We start from the raw sequence: 12,844 nt of genomic DNA, 5'->3' as shown, positions 1-12,844 counted from the left end.
CATGAAGTGTGTGTCATAGGCAGAATTGCTCTCCAAAGATGCCCAATCCCTGGAATCTGTGTGTATGCTATATTACATGACAAAAGGGAATTTTGCAGATATAATGGAGGTGATGGATCTTAAAAGAAGGAGGTTGTCTTAAAATATCTGGTGCACTAAATCTAATCACACAAGCCCTTAAAAGCAGAGAACTTTCTCTGGCTGGAAGCAGAAGAGAGAAGTAGCAGAAGAAGTTAGAGAAGTTCCAAGTATCAGAAGTATTCCACACACTGTGACTGGTTCTCAGGTGTAGGACCCTGTGCAAGGACCAGAGAGAGAGAGCTAAGGGCTGTCCCCTGCTGGCAGCAGCAAGGAACAATCATTAGTTCCACAGTTGGGAGGAATTGGGATTCTGTCAACAACCTGAAAGAACAACTTGAAATGAATTCTTCCCTAGAACCTCAAGAAAGAAACACAGCCCTGATGACACCTTCTTTTCAGCCTTTTCAGAATAAACAGAGTGCCTACCCAAGCCACCTACAGGTCTATGAACTAATAGAGTTTGTGTTAGTCTGTTACAGCAATGATGGAACACCAGTATACAGTGATTGGCTTTAGAAAGCAGCATGGATGAGTCATCCAGAACTCTGGATCCACAGAGTCATCCACAGAAGAGAAGGCAGAGTAAACAGTAGAGGTATTGCTCACCATTGGTGGAAGTGCAAGATTGTGAAAGTTCTCTGTGATTTCTGATTTCTCAGTAAAATAGGAATTAGGACTATTGGCTAAGAAAAAGGATGGAAAGAGTGGTGAAGGTTTGAGGAGAGACGATGTGAAACAGTCATCCAAAAGAATAAAAGCACAGGTCATCACAAAAGTATAATATGATGGCCTGGAGCACTAGGGGCTTATTTGAGTTTAGTTGTTATGAATTAAAGTGATACCAGAAAGCATGTTACCTTTACAATATCCATGAGACATCCAAAGAGAAATGTTATATGGGCAGTTTGGATATAATTCTGGGGAGCTAATGGCAAATCAAATGCTATTGAAAGCTATGGGAGGGTATGAAATCATTTGGTGAATGAGAATAGACTCAAATTCTAGACTCTGGGATCTTCCAATATTTAGGTATTGGGAAATTGAGGATGATCTAGCAAAGGAGACCAGAAAGGAGAGGCCATGGAGATACACACACCGCCAAGATAGTGGCCTCTCAGAAATCAAGTTTCAACACTCAGTGGTGTGGACTGAATTGTTCCTACCCTACCCCCAGCACACACAGCAGTTCATATGTTAAAGCCCTAATCCACAAAATGGCTGTAATTGGAGATAGGGCCTATAGGGAGGTACTTAAGGTTAAATGAGGTCATAAAGGTGGATGCCCTTAGAGAGGAAGAGATAGCAGAGCTCTGTCTCCAGCATGAGAGAACAGAGCCAAAGGACAGCTTCTGCAAGCCAGAAAGAGAGCTCTCACCAAAAACTAACTCTGCTAGCACTTTGATCTTGGTCTTCCAATCTCCTGAACTGTGAGAAAATAAATTTCTATTGTTTAGGTACCCAGACATGATACTTTGTTATGCAACTGAATGGACTAATACGGCTATCTGAGTCATGAATTCTCGTTTTCTGCTTGCAATCATTTCAGTTAGCTTTCTGTTCCTTATAACAGGACGAGTTCTAACAAATTCAATATACAATGTCAATGTTTCCTAGAGGTGACTGTCAACTCTCCTCTCCCTCATATAAATATTTCACCACTTGCAGCTTGAAAACCTTTAAGTATATATCTATGTCTGTGTCTATATCTATCTGATCATCTCCACCAAACACAGTAATATTTATCTAAGACTACTGTGTTTAAAATACTAACTGGTTTTCTGAGGCACCATTGTTTAACATATATTTTGGAGTGTTCTTTGAAGCATAACATTTGAAGTGACCACATTTTCTGCAATTTATTAGTTATAAAAATAATCCAGTAAGCCACCTTACTTCAGCATCTTCATTTTCTTCCCAAATTCCCTTTTTAAATAGCTCATGACTCATAAAAATGACCACTCTTAGTCATTTTCTTTCCTTTTTAATTTAACTCTCTATTTTCTCCATTAATGGAATAGACAATATGATTCTTCTTCTGCTGCATCTCAAGAAAGATAAATTTCACAGTGATCTTACAGATATTAAATTTGTTCAAAGAGTACTGAGTATAAATTATTGGCAGAACCCAGTGGTATATGTTCAACATACTACTGGGGTTGACAGGGATCAACAGATGTGATCTCTACCTTTAAAAGTCATATACTTGGCTTTAAGGGTAATATACATGTTTTTATAATAAGAGGAAAGATGAAATAATGGCTTTAAAGATGGAAAAGACATAATGGAAATTCAAAGAAAGGGGAGATTATTTCTCACAAGGGGAAGACTTTGCATAATGTCTGAGATTCCATTTGTCCCGAACCAGGAAGACATGTTATGTTGAGAGACTGACCTGTAGGTTAAGTTTAAGGATATGGGAGTATAGAATATGGGAAGGGAATGACATATTGTGAACTCAACATATGGTAGGTAGTGATCTACCAACATGGTAGTGAAAAATTATAGAAAGTGCAATCTAAAATTTGAATTTTACTCATTAGGGAATGGGGAATTATCAAAGGTTTGCAAGTAGGGAATTAAAATGAGCAGTAGTGTATTCCTATGAGCTGAATGGTCTAGTGCTGAGTACAGACAAACATGTGATTACAATACAATGGAGTGAGTAATGTGATAGGGGAAGTTCAGGGTGATTTGGGAGTATATGGGAGAAAAATCAACACCAGATTTTTAACTCAATAAAGGCTTCTTACTGAAAATAATGACATCTGAGATGAATTCTAAAGGATAAGTAAAAGGTACTTTGGTAAAAGGGAGGGATACCTGAAATGAATAGAGGCTGCTCCAATAAAAAGGGAGGGGACAAAAGTATTGCGTGATGAAATGACACAAACATGGACAGGTGAAAATGAGCATTGCTGAGACCCGAGCAAGTTCAGTTTGGCTGGAGTGATAAGGAGTAAAGACAGGGGGCACCTGGGTGGCTCAATCTGACTTTGGCTCGGGTCATGATCTCAGGGTCCTGAGATCCAGCCCCATGACAAGCTCTGCACTCAGTGGGGAGTCTGCTTGAGATTCTTTCCCTCTGGCCCTTTCCCCACTCTCGTGTATGCAGGCACACTCTCTGTTTCTCTCAAATAAATAAATAAAAATTAAAAAAAAAAAGAAGTGAAGACAGTATGGGGTTTTTTAGTCATGTAAGAAATTGGGTCTGTGTTCTAAAAGAAATGGGGATATATTGAAAACTTTCAAACAATAAAGGACATGATGAAATTCATATTTTGAAACAGGACTTTGGCAATTATGTAGAGATTAGGTGAGGGAAGTCTGGAGACAGGAGGTCCAGGAGGGAAGTATAGTAGCTTGGATGAGGGTGATGGTAATATGGATGGAGAGATATGAGAAGATTTAATGTTGTTTGGATTTGGTGATGGCTTGAAGGTGAAACCTGAAAGGCTTACTATGGGATGAGAATAAGGAACAAGACAATCAAGGACAAGACTCAAGTTTCAGCCATGGAAAATGGGTGCCATTTACTGAATTAGGTTTGGCAGGGAACATGATAGGTTCAGTTTGGAACTCAATAACAAAGTGAAGATGGATATGTTGTTATAAAACTCAGCAGAAAAACGTAGGTTAGGAGAACAGTTTTGAGTACCATTATACTGTTGAAATAAGCCATATGTACTGATGGAATCACTCAGAAAGTGTGCCTAGCATGAGAATAGAAAAGGATCTGAAAAGAAACCAAAAGGAGCACAATATTTAAGAGCTAGACAAAGGAAGAGAAACCTATAAAAATATGGACAAAACGTGGCAACATAAAAAAAGGAGGATGTGGTATCCATAGAATCTAAGGAAAATTGTGTTTCAAGATGTAAAATATAGCTAATAATGCTATATCTGCTGATAGGAAAACAAAACAAAATCTTTTATAGCTGCTAAACTGCTATAAAATTAAAACATCAGGTTATTGATGTAGGTATAAATAAATAGAAAAATAAATCAATATAACAGACAAAGCCTAAAAGTGAATCAACATGTATACCAAGTTTAACATATGATAAAGGTGGTGTTTTGAGTGAGTGAAGAAGGAATGGACTACTTCAGAAACTATGTGGGGACAAGGCTAGCCATTTTTTTATATACCAACATAATAAATGTTTTTATGACTTCTTTAAATTTACATAGTACTCCAACATATTAATACCCTACTGCAAAAAACACACATACATTTACAGTAGTATCATTGCTCCCCAAGATGGAGAGGGAAAGGAAACTTTATAATTGTGAGATTGTGTAAATATTTTCATTAGTCTCCTCAATTGCCTCATAATTCTGGAGTGTCCTTCTTGATAAACATGTCAGCACACAAAATTTCCTAAATTCTCACATGTTCTTCACTTCTGATTCATCTGACACCCTGGGAGTAGGAAGATGGTCATGGACAATGTTGCCCTCCCTCCCTTGTCTGATCCAAGTAAGTTAAACTTAGATTCATTCCAAAATCCAATTACAAATATAAACACTTGAACATGAAAAGCCAAAACTATAAAGTGGCCAGAAAACATATGACTGGATATATAATGACCTCAAAGTAGAAAAGACCTTTAAAAAGCCAAAGCCACAACAAAGAACATTGATAGAACATCTTATGCCAAAGTTAGAGTCTGCTGTATGATCAAATACCTTATAAATAAAGGTATTTCAACCTATATAAACACATATACATTACTACACATTAGTAAATAAATCTCCATCAGATTTATAAAACAGAGAAGGCCGGGGAAAAAAAGCCAAAAGGAACACCAATGTTGAAGGGGCTAGGCAAATGAAGAGAAGCCTTTAAAAATATGGACAAAGAGGGGTACCTGCGTGGGTAAGTTGGTTAAGCAAGTAACTCTTGCTTACCCAGGTCATGATCTCAGGGTCGTGAGAAGGAGCCTTGTGTGGAGCCCTTCACTGAGTGGGGAGACTGCTTGGGATTTTCTCTCTCCATCTCCCATTGTTCCTCTCCTCCCCTGCCCCATCTCTCTTAAAAAAAAAAAAAAAAAAAAAAGACAAAGAGTGTAGAATTCAAGGAAAATTTTCTTTCAAGAAAAGTAAGCAGAGTTTTAAAATTTAGAAATTTTCTTTTGAAGGTTAAGATGGATATAATCTCTAACAACCTCCATGGAGTCTGGGGCAGGCTATTACCCTCTCTCTCAGCCCTTCTCAGCTGGTATAGAGCCCTCAAGCTTAGTGTTCTCCTCACCAGAGTCCTGCACTGACCCTCTGGTGCACTACCCTTTCTCATCTATCATCTCCACATTTCTGTCAATTGATGTAAATTTCATCATACCACCTTCTCCTTTCTGTTTCACCATAACCTCATCTGCCAATTTGAGTCCTCCTTCCTGTTGGTGATAGAATAACAATGCAGGAAGAGCACATCCTAATGCCTTTAAAAATGGAATTTTTACTTCTTCAGGAAAGTTTTTGTCAAGCATAAAGTAAATGATATTTACAGATACTTATTGAGTGCCTATTATGAGCTGGAAGCTTGTATCATCATCAGCACAGTTCATTACAAATGAATTACTTAAATCTTGACAAGAGAGAAATATTTGCCCTACTATTGGATTTTCTTTCTTTGAATTTAAAAGTTCCCATTTCAAATTATTTTCTCTTTTGCTTCTACCACTAATGTTCTTTCACCAAAACTGTTTCCCAAATCAACAGACTATCTTTGGAGACCATGTTTCCAAAGTGCTAATTTAGCTTAGAATTACAGCAAAAATATCAAATAGAAAGCACAATTGGAGGCAAGAAGCAAAAAACCCTCTAAACTCTATCATTTAATGCTTATCATCAACCATTATCCATCAGAGCAAATTTGTGAATCACAATTTAGCTTTGGTTACCTCCTTTTTAAAATTTATTTTATTTTATTTGAGAGGGAGAGAGTGGGGACAAAGGGAGAAGGAAAGAGAATCTTAAACAGGTTCCATATCATCACAAAACCCGATGCAGAAATCAATCTCACAACTCTGAGATCATGACCTGAGCCAAAAATCAAGAGTCAAGTGCTTAACCAACTGTGTCACCCAGGTGCCCTGATAATTCCCTTTCTTATGTGTGACTGGACTCTCCATCAGCCCACTGGCACCAGGAACCTTTTCTCTGCAGCTACCACCTTCTTCGTCTTCATCTAGCTCCCTGTGCGCATAGCTTCTAGAAGGCAGCTCCTTAGCAGCATTATCTAGCCTCATTCTTCACTCATTTTCCACCCATTTTGTGGATCCATTTTCCATTCCTCTATTCTCTATTGTCTAAGGTGGAGCTGTTATTATGTCAATAACAAATCTTTAGTAAGTGCCTATTCTGAACATGTCAGTTATCTGATAACCTAAGCCACATGAAAGTTTTTTATAGAAGGAAAAAAAAAAAGGTTGCGTCATGACTCCAATGGCTATTTACTTTCACACTGGAGTTTTCTCATCTAGAGACATGCCATGTTATAGGCTGAATTGTGTGTCCCCAAAATCATATGTTGAAGTCCTAACCTCCCAGTACCTTGGAATCTGACCTTATTTGGAGAAATGGCCTTTAAAGAGGTGATTAAGTTAAAGGGAGGTCAGCAGCATGGGCACTAATACAATGTAACTCGTGTCCTTTTTTTTTTTTTTTAACCTGTGTCCTTATAAGAAGAAATAGGACACAGATGGGTACAGAGGGAAGACCATCTGAAGACAAAAGGAGAAAACATTCATCTACAAGCTGAGGAGAGAGGACATAGAATAAAATCAACCCTATGACATCTCGATCTTGGGCTTCCAACCTTCAGAACTAAGAGGAAATTCATTTCTGTTGTTTAAGCCACCCCATCTGTGGCATTTTGTTACAGCAGCCAGAGCAGACCAATACACACTAGAACTTAGATCCTAAGGCAAAGACTCTGGGGAAAGTTGCTTCTTTAGAACATAAGAGGTAAAGGGTTTTGTGTGTTGGATTGCATCTGTGTTTCTTTCATAATATCAATGTATATTTGTGCCTCTAATTTATGTTCTGGTTTTTTGTCGATTAATTTTTTTACATTGCTAAAGGTTTTGCTTTCTGCAATATAGAAACTATGATTTAAAAATCTTAATTTATTACAAATAAGTTTATAGCTAACTACTTCCTTTGCAATGTTCTATCAAGATTCTTTTAAATAACAATGACCCTTAGTGCATTTAAAATAGATTCCATTTGCAAAGATTAGTTTTTTGCCTTTTTAAATGCTTTAATTTTTGAGTTATTGTAAAATTGATCAATGTTAAGAAAATTATCATTGCAAAAGTTAAAATTCATAATAAAAATTAAAGTTTGATTATTATCTTTACAGTATTCCTTAATAAACTTTATAAGATTTACATGCATGAGGGCATTTAAAACTTGAATTCCAATTAACAAGGGCTCAACTCACATGTTATCTTAGAGGAACCTACTAGGGAGTAGGAAAATATTTTACTTGTGTTTTAGGGAAGCACACACATGCCTTTCTTAAGTCAGTGATATACCACCAGTAGGTAGTAAGCAGACTGGATCTAATTAGCTGTGTAATGTGTTCTCAGCACTTAGCACAGTGCCCGACATTCAGTAAGTCATCAGTTTGTAGCCATTAATGACTAAATTGATAAGCAAATGGGAGTGGCTGGAGAAGTATTATGTGAGTCAAAGGATGTAATTCAAAACGACTGTAAGGACGTCCTTACAACAACACAACTATGCTGGAAGCCAAAAGCATTTAAACTGTATTGGGAATCTGGATTATGTGAACCCAAGGGAAAGAAGTTGGATATTTTATTGAGTGATCAAGGCATGAGGTTCTTATTTTGCAGGAGGACAAAGATTTTAGTGGTCAGGGCAGTAGAGCAGGTATTTCACCTAGCATTAAAGAAGAGCTATACGAAATTATGTCTCAGGAAGGGTTGCAAACAGCAGGAAACCTCACCTTTACATTTATTTGGGGAACCATAGGAGAACAACAAAGATACATGCAGAACTGGTATATACAGTATGGATATAAACAGTGAAATGAGAAGGAGATGCCTCTTAATGATGGCAAGTCAGATATTCCCTGAGAAACAGATCCTTATATTAAAGAGGGGCTGATTTAATTCACCTCAGGTCTCTTATCCCAATGTCATTAAATGACTTTAACCAATCTTAAGAAACAAGAAATAGAACAAGTGTATGTATCTGGCAGCTTCCCGGTTGGGGCAATAGCCAACTTTTATAATTATTGCATCAATGTAGATATGGCTAAGCATTTACCACATATACTACAGAATCCCTGTATAAAAGACCCCAGAGCTATGTAATGACTTTCCTCTTCAGAAATACCATCACAATCACAACTTTGGACATTTATCTCAAGAGAGGAGTAAGTGCAGATGCCTGGCACAGTATGAATCTGCTATGTTGGTTTTAACTGATGTGTTAAGTAGAATTTAGGGAAAAAATGTTTAAGTCAAATAGTGTTAAATAAGTCACATGTAAAATTATTTTTGTAACATGAAATTTATTTCAAATGTTTAGTATGTGAACATGCAGACATGTGCATCTTAAATGCCTTGTAGGGCAGTTTTATTTATTGAGGTAGATATTTGGCAACAGGAAAATATTCTTCGTTCTTAGGTTTAAAAAAATGGCTAGGGACATATTTCAGCAAGAGACTGAAAATATGGATACATTTTTCTCTAGAGTGGTCAATTTTTTTCTCCCTATTATCTCCCATGTCTGCTTGTTGCCATGGCACAAGCAACTCCACATTTTCTGTGCTGCATGATTTCAAATCAATACTGACTTTACCACTTTCTCCATGTTTGCTAGAGATTAAAGAAACACCCGTATCTCACACATGGACTGACCAATAAATAAGCACCAGGAGCCAGAAACTTTCTAGTTTCTTAAAAGGTTATAAAATTGATCCGTATATATCATTCCCTAAGTGCAATTTGAACAATGTTAAGCTTTTAATTCATTTTCCTCATTCTCTAGACACCCAGGCTTATTCTCCAAGGCTATGCCAGAACGCTCTTGCCCAATTCCACTGATAGTTAAGAAAGCAGAGTTCTTTCTAGCTGGCTTCTCTATGATTTATTCTTGAGGTCAGGCAGAGTTGTAGCCCAGTGAATTCCTATCATCCCAAGGGGTGCTTCCTCTCTGACTTTCACAGCAAGCTCCATGAACTTCCTATTCCTGGTCATAACCTATATCAACTTCCTTGAATGGGTCCTTCTTTCCAGACTGTTCCTCACTCTCTCTTCCTCCAAACGCACTCTGTGGTGACAGCTCTTTCGCCTCTGATTAAATTGTCATTCTGTTGAACACTGGCTTCTCTCAATTATTTTCCCTTCTCCCCAGCTTTGCCTCATTTCTGGTCACTATCCTGCAACACAAGGCTGTTACGATCTTCTTCAGTTTCTGGGAATCCTTGCTTCCTTGTTTATCATTCAATTATAAAATAACTTTCAGGGAAATTTCTGCTTATATTCGATAATATTTTATTTTCTCCCAAAGCAGCAGGTGAAATGTAAATTTATGGCAGGACCATTTTCTCATATTTTTATAGGTAATATGATGAATTTAAGAAAAGCCAGAATGCTAAAGATTGCCGAGACTCCTACATGGAAATAATTGATTCCATATTTATCATCATTCATTTTGTATTTTGTATCTTCATTTTGCAAATCATGTTCCCTGCACATGATAGGTGCTCAATTAATTATTCAACACTTTTCCCAAATGCTTTCCCTCTGCTACTCCTAAACGTAGCATCAGATTGGAGAGCTAGCTTTCTGTATCTGCAGAGAATATGTAACCTTAGCATGCCCTGCACTTGTCTCCATGGATACCAAATCTCTATGAATGGCACTTAGAGTGAAAAAATCTATAAGGAGAACTGAATTTTGCTCGTTCTTTCAACTCAGGTCCTTATCTTCCTGGTCCTTATTTCTCCTACATTTTCCATCCGACGTTATGTACGGTAAGAATCCTAGCACACCTCATGCAATAGAAAACTCTTCTTTTAGTAGGACAGAACATCATGTTTGTATCATTTTGACTGCTCCATGAACATCAACCCACAGAAACTGAAGCTACCCACAGGAAATGGAGAGGTCAAAGCCTAAGTCTATTTTTGACAAACTCTAACCAGGGATACCCAGCTTGAGAAGTTCAGAAAACTGGGGTTCAGTAAGAACAGTAATTGCAGAGGGGTGAGAATCCTGGAGCAATTTTCTTTTTACATCTTTAAAAAGCTAAATTAAAATGATAAGCCCTCACAGTCCAACAACATTGTCAAAACTCTTCATTTTTGGTTGGAACATCAAGAACTTAGCAAATCCGTTTACCACCTTGTATTGCTTAAAGCTCTGGTGGATTATTACTTGCGTCCTTAAATAATAAAAACAGAAAACATGTTTATTACTATAGTAAAAGGGGACATATTTATGTGATATGAAGAGAAGCCTGAGTAGGAAGTCAAACTTAATTAATGTAGCATGCAGTCTTCTTTGCAGATGAAATCTTGCAACATTGCAGTATCCATGAACGAAAAGGAAAAGATCCTGATTCTAAAAAAATGATTGAGAAAACTGTTCTACCTAATGTTTTGCTTGTTTGTTGGTTTGTATGTTCTCTTTTAATGCCTAAACTTGCTTAAGAGCAGCAGATACACTAAAGCTAATTTCTGACATATTTTCATCTTAGCTATTTGCTTGTTCTGAACTTAAGAAGAGATAGTAGATCTCATACCCTTGGGTGAGGAGCCAGATATGACTGCCCTTGTTCAAAGACCCCATGGCAGGACACTGAGGTGCTGGAGCATGGGTACCCAAGAGACTAAAGCTGAAGATGGCAAAGAGATGAGTGCTCTACAGAGGCTGTCGGAGCTGCTGGCGGTTGTGACCTTGAGCATGGTGCCAAGGCTATTTCTCAGCTCCCATGCTCTGAGTGTGGCCAGTTGGGACTGCCTGGCAGGACTCTAATGGCTTTCCAGGAAAGAAGAGTAACCTGCTGGGTACAGAATGTTCTTTAGAAATGAGCTTAGATTGTACTAGAGTCAAGAATAGAATCCAGCACCAACAATATTAATTATTGGACCTTATCAGACTTTCTACTTTTCTCTCACTAAATCATGTACTTAAGTTTGAGATAAAAAGGTTTTTTTCCATTAAAAAAACACCTATTTCCATGTTAAAAAATCATGTTACCTATAGTGACAGATAACTATAGGTGAGAATGCCTAAAGATTCCTCCCTGCAGATAGCTGTGAGAATCAAGCTCCTTCCTGCATTGTAGGGGTGGTAGAAAGAACAGAAAGGAGTCCTGGGAAGCCGTCTTGCTTACCCTATCTTCCTCAACACTGTGAAACAACTCTAATGAGTACCTCTTCCCCCTTCCTTCCACATCAGGTGAAAACAAATATTTCTTGTTCAGTAGTACATCAGTACCAGTTATGCTCGAAAAAAGACACAGGCTTTGTTTCTGATCTGAAATTTAAAGCTGGGGAAAGAGATATTCTCAAAAGATAGTAAAAATGTGTAAAGGGAACTACAGAAGCCATCACTCTGGGCATATCCTGGCTTCAAAAGTAGCACACCAAGTAAGTGTAAAGGAACATAATGCTACTCACCTCAATGATGGGAACATTTTTTGAAAAGGGAGAGTTTATGAATCAGATGATATCAACAAATTATAGCCTGTAAATTATATGTCAACTCAGAAAAGAACAAGTCAAAGAAACGTTCGGAAAAATAGGATGAGACAAACAGCAAAATATTATTCACTTCAATGAAAACTTCAGAGTACATTCCATACACCAAAGGTTAACTTAATTTCAGTTTGACTCTTACAAACAGAAGATAATGGCACAATTTTCTCTACACTCTACACAGCATAATTTGTTCTACAATAATAATGATAATTGTTATTTATAAATTCTTCATTTTTACATCAGCTTTTTTAAAGATTTATTTATTTATTCATGAGAGACATGCAGAGAGAGACAGAGAGACAGGCAGAAGGAGAAGCAGCCTCCCCACAGGGAGCAAGGATGCAAGGACTTGATCCTGGACCCTGGGATCATGACCTGAGCTGAAGGCAGGCACCCAACCGCTGAGCAACCCAGATGTCCCTTTACACCAGTTTTTAAGAATGTAAAAAGAATGAATTTTTCTCTTTGTTTTTACCTTTTTATTTTCCCCCAACTCTTTGATCGATTTCTCCTTTCTCTCCACAGTTGGAAAGCAGATGAACTGCAGTGGGGGCAACTGAAAAGCTCTTGGAAGGAGGGGTCATTCATGTCTTATTTCTTTGTAAACCTCATTGCTTTGCACCGTGATTGGCAGATTTAGGTACTCAGTGTTTGTTAAAAGGCTGAATGGATGAGCTGGAGAATGTATGAGTGAATAAATCTATCTATGTTACCCTCCTATTGTAACTTAAGAGAAAGAACATACTGCTTCAATATTTGTTATAATTCTTTTGTTAACACCTGTAGAGGACAGGTCGATTGGATCACATAAAGGTAAAAGGAAGGGAATGGCATTTGCTACACACTTAGAACCTGTGCTGGTGCTCTCATATGGAATCTTAACCAATCCCTCTGACTCTGAGAAAGTATCATTATCTGCCTTTAACGGATAAGCACATAGAGCCCCAGAGAGAACATGAACCTGTCCAAATTCACATGGCTAGGAGCTAGGATTTAGACTCAAATGTTACTTTCCCCAAATAG

This window comes from Canis lupus, chromosome 1 (genome assembly GCF_048164855.1).
Source record: "Canis lupus baileyi chromosome 1, mCanLup2.hap1, whole genome shotgun sequence".
In the NCBI taxonomy this organism is placed as follows: Eukaryota; Metazoa; Chordata; class Mammalia; order Carnivora; family Canidae; genus Canis; species Canis lupus.
The sequence above is the reverse complement of the archived record's forward strand: the minus strand, read 5'-3'. Positions refer to the sequence as shown.